This window comes from Carassius auratus, chromosome 42 (assembly GCF_003368295.1).
Source record: "Carassius auratus strain Wakin chromosome 42, ASM336829v1, whole genome shotgun sequence".
Lineage (NCBI taxonomy): Eukaryota > Metazoa > Chordata > Actinopteri > Cypriniformes > Cyprinidae > Carassius > Carassius auratus.
Window position 1 is genome coordinate 12,555,606 of NC_039284.1, and position 12,824 is coordinate 12,568,429.

At 35.2% G+C, this 12,824-nt stretch overlaps 44 non-coding genes across 44 annotated transcripts; all 44 read left to right on the top strand.

Moving 5' to 3' along the window:
* Window positions 1-59: 59 nt before the first annotated feature.
* On the top strand, window positions 60-142 carry trnal-uaa (transfer RNA leucine (anticodon UAA)). The gene has a single exon. It is a non-coding gene; the product is annotated as a tRNA-Leu (tRNA).
* A 309-nt stretch (window positions 143-451) lies between these two features.
* trnal-uaa (transfer RNA leucine (anticodon UAA)) lies at window positions 452-534 on the top strand. The gene has a single exon. It is a non-coding gene; the product is annotated as a tRNA-Leu (tRNA).
* A 260-nt stretch (window positions 535-794) lies between these two features.
* trnal-uaa (transfer RNA leucine (anticodon UAA)) lies at window positions 795-877 on the top strand. Its single transcript has one exon. It is a non-coding gene; the product is annotated as a tRNA-Leu (tRNA).
* A 125-nt stretch (window positions 878-1,002) lies between these two features.
* trnal-uaa (transfer RNA leucine (anticodon UAA)) lies at window positions 1,003-1,085 on the top strand. Its single transcript has one exon. It is a non-coding gene; the product is annotated as a tRNA-Leu (tRNA).
* A 210-nt stretch (window positions 1,086-1,295) lies between these two features.
* trnal-uaa (transfer RNA leucine (anticodon UAA)) lies at window positions 1,296-1,378 on the top strand. Its single transcript has one exon. It is a non-coding gene; the product is annotated as a tRNA-Leu (tRNA).
* A 137-nt stretch (window positions 1,379-1,515) lies between these two features.
* Window positions 1,516-1,598, top strand: trnal-uaa (transfer RNA leucine (anticodon UAA)). Its single transcript has one exon. It is a non-coding gene; the product is annotated as a tRNA-Leu (tRNA).
* Window positions 1,599-1,692: 94 nt separating this feature from the next.
* trnal-uaa (transfer RNA leucine (anticodon UAA)) lies at window positions 1,693-1,775 on the top strand. The gene has a single exon. It is a non-coding gene; the product is annotated as a tRNA-Leu (tRNA).
* Window positions 1,776-2,036: 261 nt separating this feature from the next.
* trnal-uaa (transfer RNA leucine (anticodon UAA)) lies at window positions 2,037-2,119 on the top strand. Its single transcript has one exon. It is a non-coding gene; the product is annotated as a tRNA-Leu (tRNA).
* Window positions 2,120-2,327: 208 nt separating this feature from the next.
* trnal-uaa (transfer RNA leucine (anticodon UAA)) lies at window positions 2,328-2,410 on the top strand. Its single transcript has one exon. It is a non-coding gene; the product is annotated as a tRNA-Leu (tRNA).
* Window positions 2,411-2,822: 412 nt separating this feature from the next.
* trnal-uaa (transfer RNA leucine (anticodon UAA)) lies at window positions 2,823-2,905 on the top strand. The gene has a single exon. It is a non-coding gene; the product is annotated as a tRNA-Leu (tRNA).
* A 130-nt stretch (window positions 2,906-3,035) lies between these two features.
* On the top strand, window positions 3,036-3,118 carry trnal-uaa (transfer RNA leucine (anticodon UAA)). Its single transcript has one exon. It is a non-coding gene; the product is annotated as a tRNA-Leu (tRNA).
* Window positions 3,119-3,424: 306 nt separating this feature from the next.
* Window positions 3,425-3,507, top strand: trnal-uaa (transfer RNA leucine (anticodon UAA)). The gene has a single exon. It is a non-coding gene; the product is annotated as a tRNA-Leu (tRNA).
* A 303-nt stretch (window positions 3,508-3,810) lies between these two features.
* Window positions 3,811-3,893, top strand: trnal-uaa (transfer RNA leucine (anticodon UAA)). The gene has a single exon. It is a non-coding gene; the product is annotated as a tRNA-Leu (tRNA).
* Window positions 3,894-4,110: 217 nt separating this feature from the next.
* Window positions 4,111-4,193, top strand: trnal-uaa (transfer RNA leucine (anticodon UAA)). Its single transcript has one exon. It is a non-coding gene; the product is annotated as a tRNA-Leu (tRNA).
* A 128-nt stretch (window positions 4,194-4,321) lies between these two features.
* Window positions 4,322-4,404, top strand: trnal-uaa (transfer RNA leucine (anticodon UAA)). The gene has a single exon. It is a non-coding gene; the product is annotated as a tRNA-Leu (tRNA).
* Window positions 4,405-4,811: 407 nt separating this feature from the next.
* Window positions 4,812-4,894, top strand: trnal-uaa (transfer RNA leucine (anticodon UAA)). The gene has a single exon. It is a non-coding gene; the product is annotated as a tRNA-Leu (tRNA).
* A 130-nt stretch (window positions 4,895-5,024) lies between these two features.
* Window positions 5,025-5,107, top strand: trnal-uaa (transfer RNA leucine (anticodon UAA)). Its single transcript has one exon. It is a non-coding gene; the product is annotated as a tRNA-Leu (tRNA).
* A 566-nt stretch (window positions 5,108-5,673) lies between these two features.
* trnal-uaa (transfer RNA leucine (anticodon UAA)) lies at window positions 5,674-5,756 on the top strand. The gene has a single exon. It is a non-coding gene; the product is annotated as a tRNA-Leu (tRNA).
* A 137-nt stretch (window positions 5,757-5,893) lies between these two features.
* On the top strand, window positions 5,894-5,976 carry trnal-uaa (transfer RNA leucine (anticodon UAA)). Its single transcript has one exon. It is a non-coding gene; the product is annotated as a tRNA-Leu (tRNA).
* Window positions 5,977-6,070: 94 nt separating this feature from the next.
* trnal-uaa (transfer RNA leucine (anticodon UAA)) lies at window positions 6,071-6,153 on the top strand. Its single transcript has one exon. It is a non-coding gene; the product is annotated as a tRNA-Leu (tRNA).
* A 134-nt stretch (window positions 6,154-6,287) lies between these two features.
* trnal-uaa (transfer RNA leucine (anticodon UAA)) lies at window positions 6,288-6,370 on the top strand. Its single transcript has one exon. It is a non-coding gene; the product is annotated as a tRNA-Leu (tRNA).
* Window positions 6,371-6,464: 94 nt separating this feature from the next.
* trnal-uaa (transfer RNA leucine (anticodon UAA)) lies at window positions 6,465-6,547 on the top strand. The gene has a single exon. It is a non-coding gene; the product is annotated as a tRNA-Leu (tRNA).
* Window positions 6,548-6,759: 212 nt separating this feature from the next.
* Window positions 6,760-6,842, top strand: trnal-uaa (transfer RNA leucine (anticodon UAA)). Its single transcript has one exon. It is a non-coding gene; the product is annotated as a tRNA-Leu (tRNA).
* A 126-nt stretch (window positions 6,843-6,968) lies between these two features.
* Window positions 6,969-7,051, top strand: trnal-uaa (transfer RNA leucine (anticodon UAA)). The gene has a single exon. It is a non-coding gene; the product is annotated as a tRNA-Leu (tRNA).
* A 137-nt stretch (window positions 7,052-7,188) lies between these two features.
* On the top strand, window positions 7,189-7,271 carry trnal-uaa (transfer RNA leucine (anticodon UAA)). The gene has a single exon. It is a non-coding gene; the product is annotated as a tRNA-Leu (tRNA).
* Window positions 7,272-7,366: 95 nt separating this feature from the next.
* trnal-uaa (transfer RNA leucine (anticodon UAA)) lies at window positions 7,367-7,449 on the top strand. The gene has a single exon. It is a non-coding gene; the product is annotated as a tRNA-Leu (tRNA).
* Window positions 7,450-7,876: 427 nt separating this feature from the next.
* On the top strand, window positions 7,877-7,959 carry trnal-uaa (transfer RNA leucine (anticodon UAA)). Its single transcript has one exon. It is a non-coding gene; the product is annotated as a tRNA-Leu (tRNA).
* Window positions 7,960-8,340: 381 nt separating this feature from the next.
* On the top strand, window positions 8,341-8,423 carry trnal-uaa (transfer RNA leucine (anticodon UAA)). Its single transcript has one exon. It is a non-coding gene; the product is annotated as a tRNA-Leu (tRNA).
* A 137-nt stretch (window positions 8,424-8,560) lies between these two features.
* trnal-uaa (transfer RNA leucine (anticodon UAA)) lies at window positions 8,561-8,643 on the top strand. Its single transcript has one exon. It is a non-coding gene; the product is annotated as a tRNA-Leu (tRNA).
* A 565-nt stretch (window positions 8,644-9,208) lies between these two features.
* trnal-uaa (transfer RNA leucine (anticodon UAA)) lies at window positions 9,209-9,291 on the top strand. Its single transcript has one exon. It is a non-coding gene; the product is annotated as a tRNA-Leu (tRNA).
* A 137-nt stretch (window positions 9,292-9,428) lies between these two features.
* On the top strand, window positions 9,429-9,511 carry trnal-uaa (transfer RNA leucine (anticodon UAA)). Its single transcript has one exon. It is a non-coding gene; the product is annotated as a tRNA-Leu (tRNA).
* Window positions 9,512-9,604: 93 nt separating this feature from the next.
* trnal-uaa (transfer RNA leucine (anticodon UAA)) lies at window positions 9,605-9,687 on the top strand. The gene has a single exon. It is a non-coding gene; the product is annotated as a tRNA-Leu (tRNA).
* Window positions 9,688-9,822: 135 nt separating this feature from the next.
* Window positions 9,823-9,905, top strand: trnal-uaa (transfer RNA leucine (anticodon UAA)). Its single transcript has one exon. It is a non-coding gene; the product is annotated as a tRNA-Leu (tRNA).
* Window positions 9,906-9,998: 93 nt separating this feature from the next.
* trnal-uaa (transfer RNA leucine (anticodon UAA)) lies at window positions 9,999-10,081 on the top strand. The gene has a single exon. It is a non-coding gene; the product is annotated as a tRNA-Leu (tRNA).
* Window positions 10,082-10,216: 135 nt separating this feature from the next.
* Window positions 10,217-10,299, top strand: trnal-uaa (transfer RNA leucine (anticodon UAA)). The gene has a single exon. It is a non-coding gene; the product is annotated as a tRNA-Leu (tRNA).
* A 94-nt stretch (window positions 10,300-10,393) lies between these two features.
* Window positions 10,394-10,476, top strand: trnal-uaa (transfer RNA leucine (anticodon UAA)). The gene has a single exon. It is a non-coding gene; the product is annotated as a tRNA-Leu (tRNA).
* Window positions 10,477-10,570: 94 nt separating this feature from the next.
* On the top strand, window positions 10,571-10,653 carry trnal-uaa (transfer RNA leucine (anticodon UAA)). Its single transcript has one exon. It is a non-coding gene; the product is annotated as a tRNA-Leu (tRNA).
* A 212-nt stretch (window positions 10,654-10,865) lies between these two features.
* trnal-uaa (transfer RNA leucine (anticodon UAA)) lies at window positions 10,866-10,948 on the top strand. Its single transcript has one exon. It is a non-coding gene; the product is annotated as a tRNA-Leu (tRNA).
* A 126-nt stretch (window positions 10,949-11,074) lies between these two features.
* Window positions 11,075-11,157, top strand: trnal-uaa (transfer RNA leucine (anticodon UAA)). Its single transcript has one exon. It is a non-coding gene; the product is annotated as a tRNA-Leu (tRNA).
* A 138-nt stretch (window positions 11,158-11,295) lies between these two features.
* trnal-uaa (transfer RNA leucine (anticodon UAA)) lies at window positions 11,296-11,378 on the top strand. Its single transcript has one exon. It is a non-coding gene; the product is annotated as a tRNA-Leu (tRNA).
* Window positions 11,379-11,473: 95 nt separating this feature from the next.
* On the top strand, window positions 11,474-11,556 carry trnal-uaa (transfer RNA leucine (anticodon UAA)). Its single transcript has one exon. It is a non-coding gene; the product is annotated as a tRNA-Leu (tRNA).
* Window positions 11,557-11,983: 427 nt separating this feature from the next.
* On the top strand, window positions 11,984-12,066 carry trnal-uaa (transfer RNA leucine (anticodon UAA)). Its single transcript has one exon. It is a non-coding gene; the product is annotated as a tRNA-Leu (tRNA).
* Window positions 12,067-12,284: 218 nt separating this feature from the next.
* Window positions 12,285-12,367, top strand: trnal-uaa (transfer RNA leucine (anticodon UAA)). Its single transcript has one exon. It is a non-coding gene; the product is annotated as a tRNA-Leu (tRNA).
* Window positions 12,368-12,717: 350 nt separating this feature from the next.
* On the top strand, window positions 12,718-12,800 carry trnal-uaa (transfer RNA leucine (anticodon UAA)). The gene has a single exon. It is a non-coding gene; the product is annotated as a tRNA-Leu (tRNA).
* The last annotated feature ends 24 nt before the right edge of the window (window positions 12,801-12,824 follow it).

Sequence of the window (12,824 nt, forward strand, 5' to 3'; positions counted from 1 at the left end):
TCTTAAATACCAGTTTAAAAAAAAAAAAAAAAAAAAACTAGTTTTTTGTCAGAACAGTAACCAGGATGGCCGAGAGGTTAAGGCGTTGGACTTAAGATCCAATGGAAAAATGTCCTCGTGGGTTCGAACCCCACTCCTGGTAGACCAATGACAATGAAAAAAAAAAAAAAAGTAATTTGGTTCAACATTATGAGTTTCTGTCACAAAAAAAACTTGCTCAGTTCTTAAATATCAGTTTAAAAAAAAGTAGTTTTTGTCAGAACAGTAAACAGGATCGCCCCGAGGTTAAGGCGTTGGACGTAAGATCCAATGGACAAATGTCCTCTTGGGTTCGAACCCCACTCCTGGTAAACCAATGATAATCAAAAAAAAAAAAAAGAAAAGAGTAATTTGGCTCAACATTATGACTTTTTGTAACAAAGAAAAAAGGTTGTTTTTTGTCAGAACAGTAACCAGGATGGCAGAGAGGTTAAGGCGTTGGACTTAAGATCCAATGGACAAATGTCCTCGTGGGTTCGAACCCCACTCTTGGTAGACCAATGATAATTGAAAAAATAAAATAAAACAGTAATTTGGCTCAACATTATGAGTTTCTGTCACAAAAGAAAATGCTAATTTCTTAAATGCCAGTTAAAAAAAAAAAAAAAAAAACAGGTTGCTTTTGTCAAAGCAGTAACCAGGATGGCTGAGAGTTTTATCTGAGAATAGTAACCAGGATTATCAATGAAAAATTGTTCAGTTCTTAAATACCAGTTTAAAAAAAAAAAAAAAAGTATCTTGTTTTCGGAGTCGAAGCCAGGATGGCCGAGAGGTTAAGCCGTTGGACTTAAGATCCAATGGACAAATGTCCTTGTGGGTTCGAACCCCACTCCTGGTAGACCAATGATAATCTAAAAAATAAAATAGTAATTTAGCTCAACATTATGAGTTTCTGTCACAAAAGAAAATGCTAATTTCTTATATACCAGTTTAAAAAAAAAATAGCTTTTTTTCAGAATAGTAACCAGGATGGCCGAGAGGTTAAGGTGTTGGACTTAAGATCCAATGGACAAATGTCCTCGTGGGTTCGAACCCCACTCCTGGTAGACCAATGATAATCTAAAAAAGAAAACATTAATTTGGCTCAACATTAAGAGTTTCTGTCACAAAAAAAATTGCTCAGTTCTTAAATACCAGTTTAAAAAAAGATTGCTTTATCTCAGAATAGTAACCTAGGATTATCAATGAAAAATTGCTCAGTTCTTAAATACCAGTTTAAAAAAAAAAAAAAAAACTAGTTTTTTGTCAGAACAGTAACCAGGATGGCCGAGAGGTTAAGGCGTTGGACTTAAGATCCAATGGACAAATGTCCTCGTGGGTTCGATCCCCACTCCTGGTAGATCAATGATATTTAATAAAATAAAATAAAACAGTAATTTGGCTCAACATTATGAGTTTCTGTCACAAAAGAAAATGCTAGTTTCTTAAATGCCAGTTTAAAAAAAAAAAAAAAAGTAGCTTTTTTTCAGAATAGTAACCAGGATGGCCGAGAGGTTAAGGCGTTGGACTTAAGATCCAATGGACAAATGTCCTCGTGGGTTCGAACCCCACTCCTGGTAGACCAATGATAATCTATAAAAGAAAACATTAATTTGACTCAACATTATGAGTTTCTGTCACAAAGAAAAAAAGTAGCTTTTTTTCAGAAAAGTAACCAGGATGGCCGAGAGGTTAAGGCGTTGGACTTAAGATCCAATGGACAAATGTCCTCGTGGGTTCGATCCCCACTCCTGGTAGATCAATGATATTTAATAAAATAAAATAAAACAGTAATTTGGCTCAACATTATGAGTTTCTGTCACAAAAGAAAATGCTCAGTTCTTAAATACCAGTTAAAAAAAAAAAAAAAAAAAAACAGGTTGCTTTTGTCAAAGCAGTAACCAGGATGGCTGAGAGGTTTATCTGAGAATAGTAACCAGGATTATCAATGAAAAATTGTTCAGTTCTTAAATACCAGTTTAAAAAAAAAAAAAAAGTATCTTTTTTTCGGAGTCGAAGCCAGGATGGCCGAGAGGTTAAGGCGTTGGACTTAAGATCCAATGGACAAATGTCCTTGTGGGTTCGAACCCCACTCCTGGTAGACCAATGATAATCTAAAAAAAAAAAATAGTAATTTAGCTCAACATTATGAGTTTCTGTCACAAAAGAAAAGGCTAATTTCTTATATACCAGTTTAAAAAAAAAATAGCTTTTTTTCAGAATAGTAACCAGGATGGCCGAGAGGTTAAGGCGTTGGACTTAATTGGCTCAAAAAAAAAAAAAAAAAAAAGCTTTTTTTCAGAATAGTAACCAGGATGGCCGAGAGGTTAAGGTGTTGGACTTAAGATCCAATGGACAAATGTCCTCGTGGGTTCGAACCCCACTCCTGGTAGACCAATGATAATCTAAAAAAGAAAACATTAATTTGGCTCAACATTAAGAGTTTCTGTCACAAAAGAAAATGCTCAGTTCTTAAATACCAGTTTGAAAAAAAAAGTAGTTTTTGTCAGAACAGTGAAAAGGATGGCCGCGAGGTTTAGGCGTTGGACGTAAGATCCAATGGACAAATGTCCTCTTGGGTTCGAACCCCACTCCTGGTAAACCAATGATAATCACAAAAAAAAGAAAACAGTAATTTGGCTCAACATTAAGAGTTTCTGTCACAAACAAAATTGCTCAGTTCTTAAATACCAGTTAAAAAAAGATTGCTTTATCTCAGAATAGTAACCAGGATTATCAATGAAAAATTGCTCAGTTCTTAAATACCAGTTTAAAAAAAAAACTAGTTTTTTGTCAGAACAGTAACCAGGATGGCCGAGAGGTTAAGGCGTTGGATTTAAGATCCAATGGACAAATGTCTTCGTGGGTTCGAACCCCTCTCCTGGTAGACCAATTATAATTGAAAAAATTAAATAAAACAGTAATTTGGCTCAACATTATGAGTTTCTGTCACAAAAGAAAATGCTCATTTCTTAAATACCAGTTAATAAAAAACGTTGCTTTTTGTCAAAACAGTAACCAGGATGGCCGAGAGGTTAAGGTGTTGGACTTAAGATCCAATGGACGAATGTCCTTGTGGGTTCGAACCCCACTCCTGGTAGACCAATGACAATGAAAAAAAAAAAAAGTAATTTGGTTCAACATTATGAGTTTCTGTCACAAAAAAAACTTGCTCAGTTCTTAAATATCAGTTTAAAAAAAAAGTAGTTTTTGTCAGAACAGTAAACAGGATCGCCCGGAGGTTAAGGCGTTGGACGTAAGATCCAATGGACAAATGTCCTCTTGGGTTCGAACCCCACTCTTGGTAAACCAATGATAATCAAAAAAAAAAAAGAAAAGAGTAATTTGGCTCAACATTATGACTTTTTGTAACAAAGAAAAAAGGTTGTTTTTTGTCAAAACAGTAACCAGGATGGCCGAGAGGTTAAGGTGTTGGACTTAAGATCCAATGGACGAATGTCCTTGTGGGTTCGAACCCCACTCCTGGTAGACCAATGAAAAAAAAAAAAAAAAAAGTAATTTGGTTCAACATTATGAGTTTCTGTCACAAAAATACTTGATCAGTTCTTAAATATCAGTTTAAAAAAAAGTAGTTTTTGTCAGAACAGTAAACAGGATCGCCCCGAGGTTAAGGCGTGGACGTAAGATCCAAAGGACAAATGTCCTCTTGGGTTCGAACCCCACTCCTGGTAAACCAATGATAATCAAAAAAAAAAAAAGAAAAGAGTAATTTGGCTCAACATTATGACTTTCTGTAACAAAGAAAAAAGGTTGTTTTTTGTCAGAACAGTAACCAGGATGGCAGAGAGGTTAAGGCGTTGGACTTAAGATCCAATGGACAAATGTCCTCGTGGGTTCGAACCCCACTCTTGGTAGACCAATGATAATTGAAAAAATAAAATAAAACAGTAATTTGGCTCAACATTATGAGTTTCTGTCACAAAAAAAATTGCTCAGTTCTTAAATACCAGTTAAAAAAAGATTGCTTTATCTCAGAATAGTAACCAGGATTATCAATGAAAAATTGCTCAGTTCTTAAATACCAGTTTAAAAAAAAAAAAAAAAAAAAAGTAGCTTTTTTTCAGAATAGTAACCAGGATGGCCGAGAGGTTAAGGCATTGGACTTAAGATCCAATGGACAAATGTCTTCGTGGGTTCGAACCCCACTCCTGGTAGACCAATGATAATCTAAAAAAAATAAAACAGCAATTTAGCTCAACATTATGAGTTTCTGTCACAAACAAATTGCTCAGTTCTTAAATACCAGTTAAAAAAAAACATGTTGCTTTTTGTCAAAACAGTAACCAGGATGGCCGAGAGGTTAAGGTGTTGGACTTAAGATCCAATGGACGAATGTCCTCGTGGGTTCGAACCCCACTCCTGGTAGACCAATGAAAAAAAAAAAAAAAGTAATTTGGTTCAACATTATGAGTTTCTGTCACAAAAGAAAATGCTCAGTTCTTAAATACCAGTTTGAAAAAAAAAGTAGTTTTTGTCAGAACAGTGAAAAGGATGGCCGCGAGGTTTAGGCGTTGGACGTAAGATCCAATGGACAAATGTCCTCTTGGGTTCGAACCCCACTCCTGGTAAACCAATGATAATCACAAAAAAAAGAAAACAGTAATTTGGCTCAACATTAAGAGTTTCTGTCACAAACAAAATTGCTCAGTTCTTAAATACCAGTTAAAAAAAGATTGCTTTATCTCAGAATAGTAACCAGGATTATCAATGAAAAATTGCTCAGTTCTTAAATACCAGTTTAAAAAAAAAACTAGTTTTTTGTCAGAACAGTAACCAGGATGGCCGAGAGGTTAAGGCGTTGGATTTAAGATCCAATGGACAAATGTCTTCGTGGGTTCGAACCCCACTCCTGGTAGACCAATGATAATTGAAAAAATTAAATAAAACAGTAATTTGGCTCAACATTATGAGTTTCTGTCACAAAAGAAAATGCTCATTTCTTAAATACCAGTTAATAAAAAAAGTAGCTTTTTTTCAGAATAATAACCAGGATGGCCGAGAGGTTAAGGCGTTGGACTTAAGATCCAATGGACAAATGTCCTCGTGGGTTCGAACCCCACTCCTGGTAGACCAATGATAATCTAAAAAAAATAAAACAGCAATTTAGCTCAACATTATGAGTTTCTGTCACAAACAAATTGCTCAGTTCTTAAATACCCGTTAAGAAAAAACATGTTGCTTTTTGTCAGAACAGTAACCAGGATGGCCGAGAGGTTAAGGCGTTGGACTTAAGATCCAATGGACCAATATCCTCTTGTGTTCGAACCCCACTCCTGGTAGACCAATGACAATGAAAAAAAAAAAAAAAAAAAAGTAATTTGGTTCAACATTATGAGTTTCTGTCACAAAAAAAACTTGCTCAGTTCTTAAATATCAGTTTAAAAAAAAAGTAGTTTTTGTCAGAACAGTAAACAGGATCGGCCCGAGGTTAAGGCGTTGGACGTAAGATCCAATGGACAAATGTCCTCGTGGGTTCGAACCCCACTCTTGGTAGACCAATGATAATTGAAAAAATAAAGTAAAACAGTAATTTGGCTCAACATTATGAGTTTCTGTCACAAAAGAAAATGCTAATTTCTTAAATGCCAGTTAAAAAAAAAAAAAAAAAAAAACTAGCTTTTTTTCAGAATAGTAACCAGGATGGCCGAGAGGTTAAGGCGTTGGACTTAAGATCCAATGGACAAATGTCCTCGTGGGTTCGAACCCCACTCCTGGCAGACCAATGATAATCTAAAATAAATAAAACAGTAATTTAGCTCAACATTATGAGTTTCTGTCACAAAAGAAAATGTTAATTTCTTAAATGCCAGTTAAAAAAAAAAAAAAAAAAAAGTAGCTTTTTTTCAGAATAGTAACCTGGATGGCCGAGAGGTTAAGGCGTTGGACTTAAGATCCAATGGACAAATGTCCTCGTGGGTTCGAACCCCACTCCTGGTAGACCAATGATAATCTAAAAAAGAAAACATTAATTTGGCTCAACATTATGAGTTTCTGTCACAAAGAAAAAAAGTAGCTTTTTTTCAGAAAAGTAACCAGGATGGCCGAGAGGTTAAGGCGTTGGACTTAAGATCCAATGGACAAATGTCCTCGTGGGTTAGAACCCCACTCCTGGTAGACCAATGATATTTGATAAAATAAAACAATAATTTGGCTCAACATTATGAGTTTCTGTCACAAAAGAAAATGTTAATTTCTTAAATGCCAGTTAAAAAAAAAAAAAAAAAAAGTAGCTTTTTTTCAGAATAGTAACCTGGATGGCCGAGAGGTTAAGGCGTTGGACTTAAGATCCAATGGACAAATGTCCTCGTGGGTTCGAACCCCACTCCTGGTAGACCAATGATAATCTAAAAAAGAAAACATTAATTTGGCTCAACATTATGAGTTTCTGTCACAAAGAAAAAAAGTAGCTTTTTTTCAGAAAAGTAACCAGGATGGCCGAGAGGTTAAGGCGTTGGACTTAAGATCCAATGGACAAATGTCCTCGTGGGTTCGATCCCCACTCCTGGTAGATCAATGATATTTAATAAAATAAAATAAAACAGTAATTTGGCTCAACATTATGAGTTTCTGTCACAAAAGAAAATGCTCAGTTCTTAAATACCAGTTAAAAAAAGATTGCTTTATCTGAGAATAGTAACAAGGATTATCAATGAAAAATTGTTCAGTTCTTAAATACCAGTTTTAAAAAAAAAAAAAAAGTATCTTTTTTTCGGAGTCGAAGCCAGGATGGCCGAGAGGTTAAGGCGTTGGACTTAAGATCCAATGGACAAATGTCCTCGTGGGTTCGAACCCCACTCCTGGTAGACCAATGATAATCTAAAAAATAAAATAGTAATTTAGCTCAACATTATGAGTTTCTGTCACAAAAGAAAATGCTAATTTCTTATATACCAGTTTAAAAAAAAAAATAGCTTTTTTTCAGAATAGTAACCAGGATGGCCGAGAGGTTAAGGCGTTGGACTTAAGATCCAATGGACAAATGTCCTCGTGGGTTCGAACCCCACTCCTGGTAGACCGATGATATTTAATAAAATAAAACAGTAATTTGGCTCAACATTATGAGTTTCTGTCACAAAAGAAAATGCTAATTTCTTAAATGCCAGTTTAAAAAAAAAAAAAAAAAAAAAGTAGCTTTTTTTCAGAATAGTAACCAGGATGGCCGAGAGGTTAAGGCGTTGGACTTAAGATCCAATGGACAAATGTCCTCGTGGGTTCGAACCCCACTCCTGGTAGACCAATGATAATCTAAAAAAGAAAACATTAATTTGGCTCAACATTATGAGTTTCTGTGACAAAGAAAAAAAGTAGCTTTTTTTTCAGAAAAGTAACCAGGATGGCCGAGAGGTTAAGGTGTTGGACTTAAGATCCAATGGACAAATGTCCTCGTGGGTTCGAACCCCACTCCTGGTAGAAAAATTATAATTGAAAAAATTAAATAAAACAGTAATTTGGCTCAATATTATGAGTTTCTGTCACGAAAGAAAATGCTCATTTCTTAAATACCAGTTAAAAAAAACATGTTGCTTTTTGTCAAAACAGTAAACAGGATGGCCGAGAGGTTAAGGCGTTGTACTTAAGATCCAATGGACAAATGTCCTCTTGGGTTTGAACCCCACTCCTGGTAAACCAATGATAATCACAAAAAAAAGTAAACAGTAATTTGGCTCAACATTAAGAGTTTCTGTCACAAAAAAATTGCTCAGTTCTTAAATACCAGTTAAAAAAAGATTGCTTTATCTCAGAATAGTAACCAGGATTATCAGTGAAAAATTGCTCAGTTCTTAAATACCAGTTTAAAAAAAAAAAAAAAAAAAACTAGTTTTTTGTCAGAGCAGTAACCAGGATGGCCGAGAGGTTAAGGCGTTGGACTTAAGATCCAATGGACAAATGTCCTCTTGGGTTCGAACCCCACTCCTGGTAAACCAATGATAATCACAAAAAAAAGTAAACAGTAATTTGGCTCAACATTAAGAGTTTCTGTCACAAAAAAATTGATCAGTTCTTAAATACCAGTTAAAAAGAGATTGCTTTATCTCAGAATAGTAACCAGGATTATCAATGAAAAATTGCTCAGTTCTTAAATACCAGTTTAAAAAAAAGTAGTTTTTGTTAGAACAGTAAACAGGATGGCCGCGAGGTTAAGGCGTTGGACGTAAGATCCAATGGACAAATGTCCTCTTGGGTTCAAACCCCACTCCTGGTAAACCAATGATAATCCAAAAAAAAAAGAAAACATTAATTTGGCTCAACATTATGAGTTTCTGTCACAAAGAAAAAAAGTAGCTTTTTTTCAGAAAAGCAACCAGAATGGCCGAGTGGTTAAGGCGTTGGACTTAAGATCCGATGGACAAATGTCCTTGTGGGTTCGAACCCCACTCCTGGTAGATCAATGATATTTAATAAAATAAAATAAAACAGTAATTTGGCTCAACATTATGAGTTTCTGTCACAAAAGAAAATGCTAGTTTCTTAACTGCCAGTTAAAAAAAAAAAAAAAAAGTAGCTTTTTTTCAGAATAGTAACCAGGATGGCCGAGAGGTTAAGGCGTTGGACTTAAGATCCAATGGACAAATGTCCTCGTGGGTTCGAACCCCACTCCTGGTAGACCAATGATAATCTAAAAAAAATAAAACAGCAATTTAGCTCAACATTATGAGTTTCTGTCACAAACAAATTGCTCAGTTCTTAAATACCAGTTAAGAAAAAACATGTTGCTTTTTGTCAGAACAGTAACCAGGATGGCCGAGAGGTTAAGGCGTTGGACTTAAGATCCAATGGACCAATATCCTCTTGTGTTCGAACCCCACTCCTGGTAGACCAATGACAATGAAAAAAAAAAAAAAAAAGTAATTTGGTTCAACATTATGAGTTTCTGTCACAAAAAAAAACTTGCTCAGTTCTTAAATATCAGTTTTAAAAAAAAAGTAGTTTTTGTCAGAACAGTAAACAGGATCGGCCCGAGGTTAAGGCGTTGGACGTAAGATCCAATGGACAAATGTCCTCGTGGGTTCGAACCCCACTCTTGGTAGACCAATGATAATTGAAAAAATAAAGTAAAACAGTAATTTGGCTCAACATTATGAGTTTCTGTCACAAAAGAAAATGCTAATTTCTTAAATGCCAGTTAAAAAAAAAAAAAAAAAAAAACTAGCTTTTTTTCAGAATAGTAACCAGGATGGCCGAGAGGTTAAGGCGTTGGACTTAAGATCCAATGGACAAATGTCCTCGTGCGTTCGAACCCCACTCCTGGCAGACCAATGATAATCTAAAATAAATAAAACAGTAATTTAGCTCAACATTATGAGTTTCTGTCACAAAAGAAAATGTTAATTTCTTAAATGCCAGTTAAAAAAAAAAAAAAAAAAAAGTAGCTTTTTTTCAGAATAGTAACCTGGATGGCCGAGAGGTTAAGGCGTTGGACTTAAGATCCAATGGACAAATGTCCTCGTGGGTTCGAACCCCACTCCTGGTAGACCAATGATAATCTAAAAAAGAAAACATTAATTTGGCTCAACATTATGAGTTTCTGTCACAAAGAAAAAAAGTAGCTTTTTTCAGAAAAGTAACCAGGATGGCCGAGAGGTTAAGGCGTTGGACTTAAGATCCAATGGACAAATGTCCTCGTGGGTTAGAACCCCACTCCTGGTAGACCAATGATATTTGATAAAATAAAACAATAATTTGGCTCAACATTATGAGTTTCTGTCACAAAAGAAAATGTTAATTTCTTAAATGCCAGTTAAAAAAAAAAAAAAAAAAAAGTAGCTTTTTTTCAGAATAGTAACCTGGATGGCCGAGAGGTTAAGGCGTTGGACTTAAGATCCAATGGACAAATGTCCTCGTGGGTTCGAACCCCACTCCTGGTAGACCAATGATAATCTAAAAAAGAAAACATTAATTTGGCTCAACATTATGAGTTTCTGTCACAAAGAAAAAAGTAGCTTTTTTTCAGAAAAGTAACCAGGATGGCCGAGAGGTTAAGGCGTTGGACTTAAGATCCAATGGACAAATGTCCTCGTGGGTTCGATCCCCACTCCTGGTAGACCAATGATATTTGATAAAATAAAACAATAATTTGGCTCAACATTATGAGTTTCTGTCACAAAAGAAAATGTTAATTTCTTAAATGCCAGTTAAAAAAAAAAAAAAAAAAAAGTAGCTTTTTTTCAGAATAGTAACCTGGATGGCCGAGAGGTTAAGGCGTTGGACTTAAGATCCAATGGACAAATGTCCTCGTGGGTTCGAACCCCACTCCTGGTAGACCAATGATAATCTAAAAAAGAAAACATTAATTTGGCTCAACATTATGAGTTTCTGTCACAAAGAAAAAAAGTAGCTTTTTTTCAGAAAAGTAACCAGGATGGCCGAGAGGTTAAGGCGTTGGACTTAAGATCCAATGGACAAATGTCCTCGTGGGTTCGAACCCCACTCCTGGTAGACCAATGATAATCTAAAAAAGAAAACATTAATTTGGCTCAACATTATGAGTTTCTGTCACAAAGAAAAAAAGTAGCTTTTTTTCAGAACAGTAACCAGGATGGCCGAGAGGTTAAGGCGTTGGACTTAAGATCCAATGGACAAATGTCCTCGTGGGTTCGATCCCCACTCCTGGTAGATCAATGATATTTAATAAAATAAAATAAAACAGTAATTTGGCTCAACATTATGAGTTTCTGTCACAAAAGAAAATGCTCAGTTCTTAAATACCAGTTAAAAAAAGATTGCTTTATCTGAGAATAGTAACAAGGATTATCAATGAAAAATTGTTCAGTTCTTAAATACCAGTTTTAAAAAAAAAAAAAAAGTATCTTTTTTTCGGAGTCGAAGCCAGGATGGCCGAGAGGTTAAGGCGTTGGACTTAAGATCCAATGGACAAATGTCCTCGTGGGTTCGAACCCCACTCCTGGTAGACCAATGATAATCTAAAAAATAAAATAGTAATTTAGCTCAACATTATGAGTTTCTGTCACAAAAGAAAATGCTAATTTCTTATATACCAGTTTAAAAAAAAAAATAGCTTTTTTTCAGAATAGTAACCAGGATGGCCGAGAGGTTAAGGCGTTGGACTTAAGATCCAATGGACAAATGTCCTCGTGGGTTCGAACCCCACTCCTGGTAGACCGATGATATTTAATAAAATAAAACAGTAATTTGGCTCAACATTATGAGTTTCTGTCACAAAAGAAAATGCTAATTTCTTAAATGCCAGTTTAAAAAAAAAAAAAAAAAAAAAAGTAGCTTTTTTTCAGAATAGTAACCAGGATGGCCGAGAGGTTAAGGCGTTGGACTTAAGATCCAATGGACAAATGTCCTCGTGGGTTCGAACCCCACTCCTGGTAGACCAATGATAATCTAAAAAAGAAAACATTAATTTGGCTCAACATTATGAGTTTCTGTGACAAAGAAAAAAAGTAGCTTTTTTTTCAGAAAAGTAACCAGGATGGCCGAGAGGTTAAGGTGTTGGACTTAAGATCCAATGGACAAATGTCCTCGTGGGTTCGAACCCCACTCCTGGTAGAAAAATTATAATTGAAAAAATTAAATAAAACAGTAATTTGGCTCAATATTATGAGTTTCTGTCACGAAAGAAAATGCTCATTTCTTAAATACCAGTTAAAAAAACATGTTGCTTTTTGTCAAAACAGTAAACAGGATGGCCGAGAGGTTAAGGCGTTGTACTTAAGATCCAATGGACAAATGTCCTCTTGGGTTTGAACCCCACTCCTGGTAAACCAATGATAATCACAAAAAAAGTAAACAGTAATTTGGCTCAACATTAAGAGTTTCTGTCACAAAAAAATTGCTCAGTTCTTAAATACCAGTTAAAAAAAGATTGCTTTATCTCAGAATAGTAACCAGGATTATCAATGAAAAATTGCTCAGTTCTTAAATACCAGTTTAAAAAAAAAAAAAAAAAAAAAACTAGTTTTTTGTCAGAGCAGTAACCAGGATGGCCGAGAGGTTAAGGCGTTGGACTTAAGATCCAATGGACAAATGTCCTCTTGGGTTCGAACCCCACTCCTGGTAAACCAATGATAATCACAAAAAAAAGTAAACAGTAATTTGGCTCAACATTAAGAGTTTCTGTCACAAAAAAATTGATCAGTTCTTAAATACCAGTTAAAAAGAGATTGCTTTATCTCAGAATAGTAACCAGGATTATCAATGAAAAATTGCTCAGTTCTTAAATACCAGTTTAAAAAAAAAAAAAAAAAAAAAAAACTACTTTTTTTGTCAGAGCAGTAACCAGGATGGCCGAGAGGTTAAGGCGTTGTACTTAAGATCCAATGGACAAATGTCCTCGTGGGTTCAAACCCCACTCCTGGTAGACCAATGATAATTTAAAAAATAAAATAAAACAGTAATTTGGCTCAACATTATGAGTTTTTGTCACAAAGGAAAATGCTCAGTTCTTAAATACCAGTTTGAAAAAAAAGTAGTTTTTGTCAGAACAGTAAAAAGGATGGCCGCGCGGTTTAGGCGTTGGCCGTAAGATCCAATGGACAAATGTCCTCGTGGTTTCGAACCCCACTCCTGGAAGACCAATGATATTTAATAAAATAATAAAATAAAATAAAACAGTAATTTGGCTCAACATTATGATTTTCTCTCACAAAAGGAATTGCTCAGTTCTTAAATACCAATTTAAAAAAAAGGTTGCTTTATGACAGAACAGTAACCAGGATGGCCGAGAGGTTAAGGCGTTGGACTTAAGATCCAATGGACAAATGTCCTCGTGGGTTCGAACCCCACTCCTGGTAGACCAATGATAATTAAAAAAATAA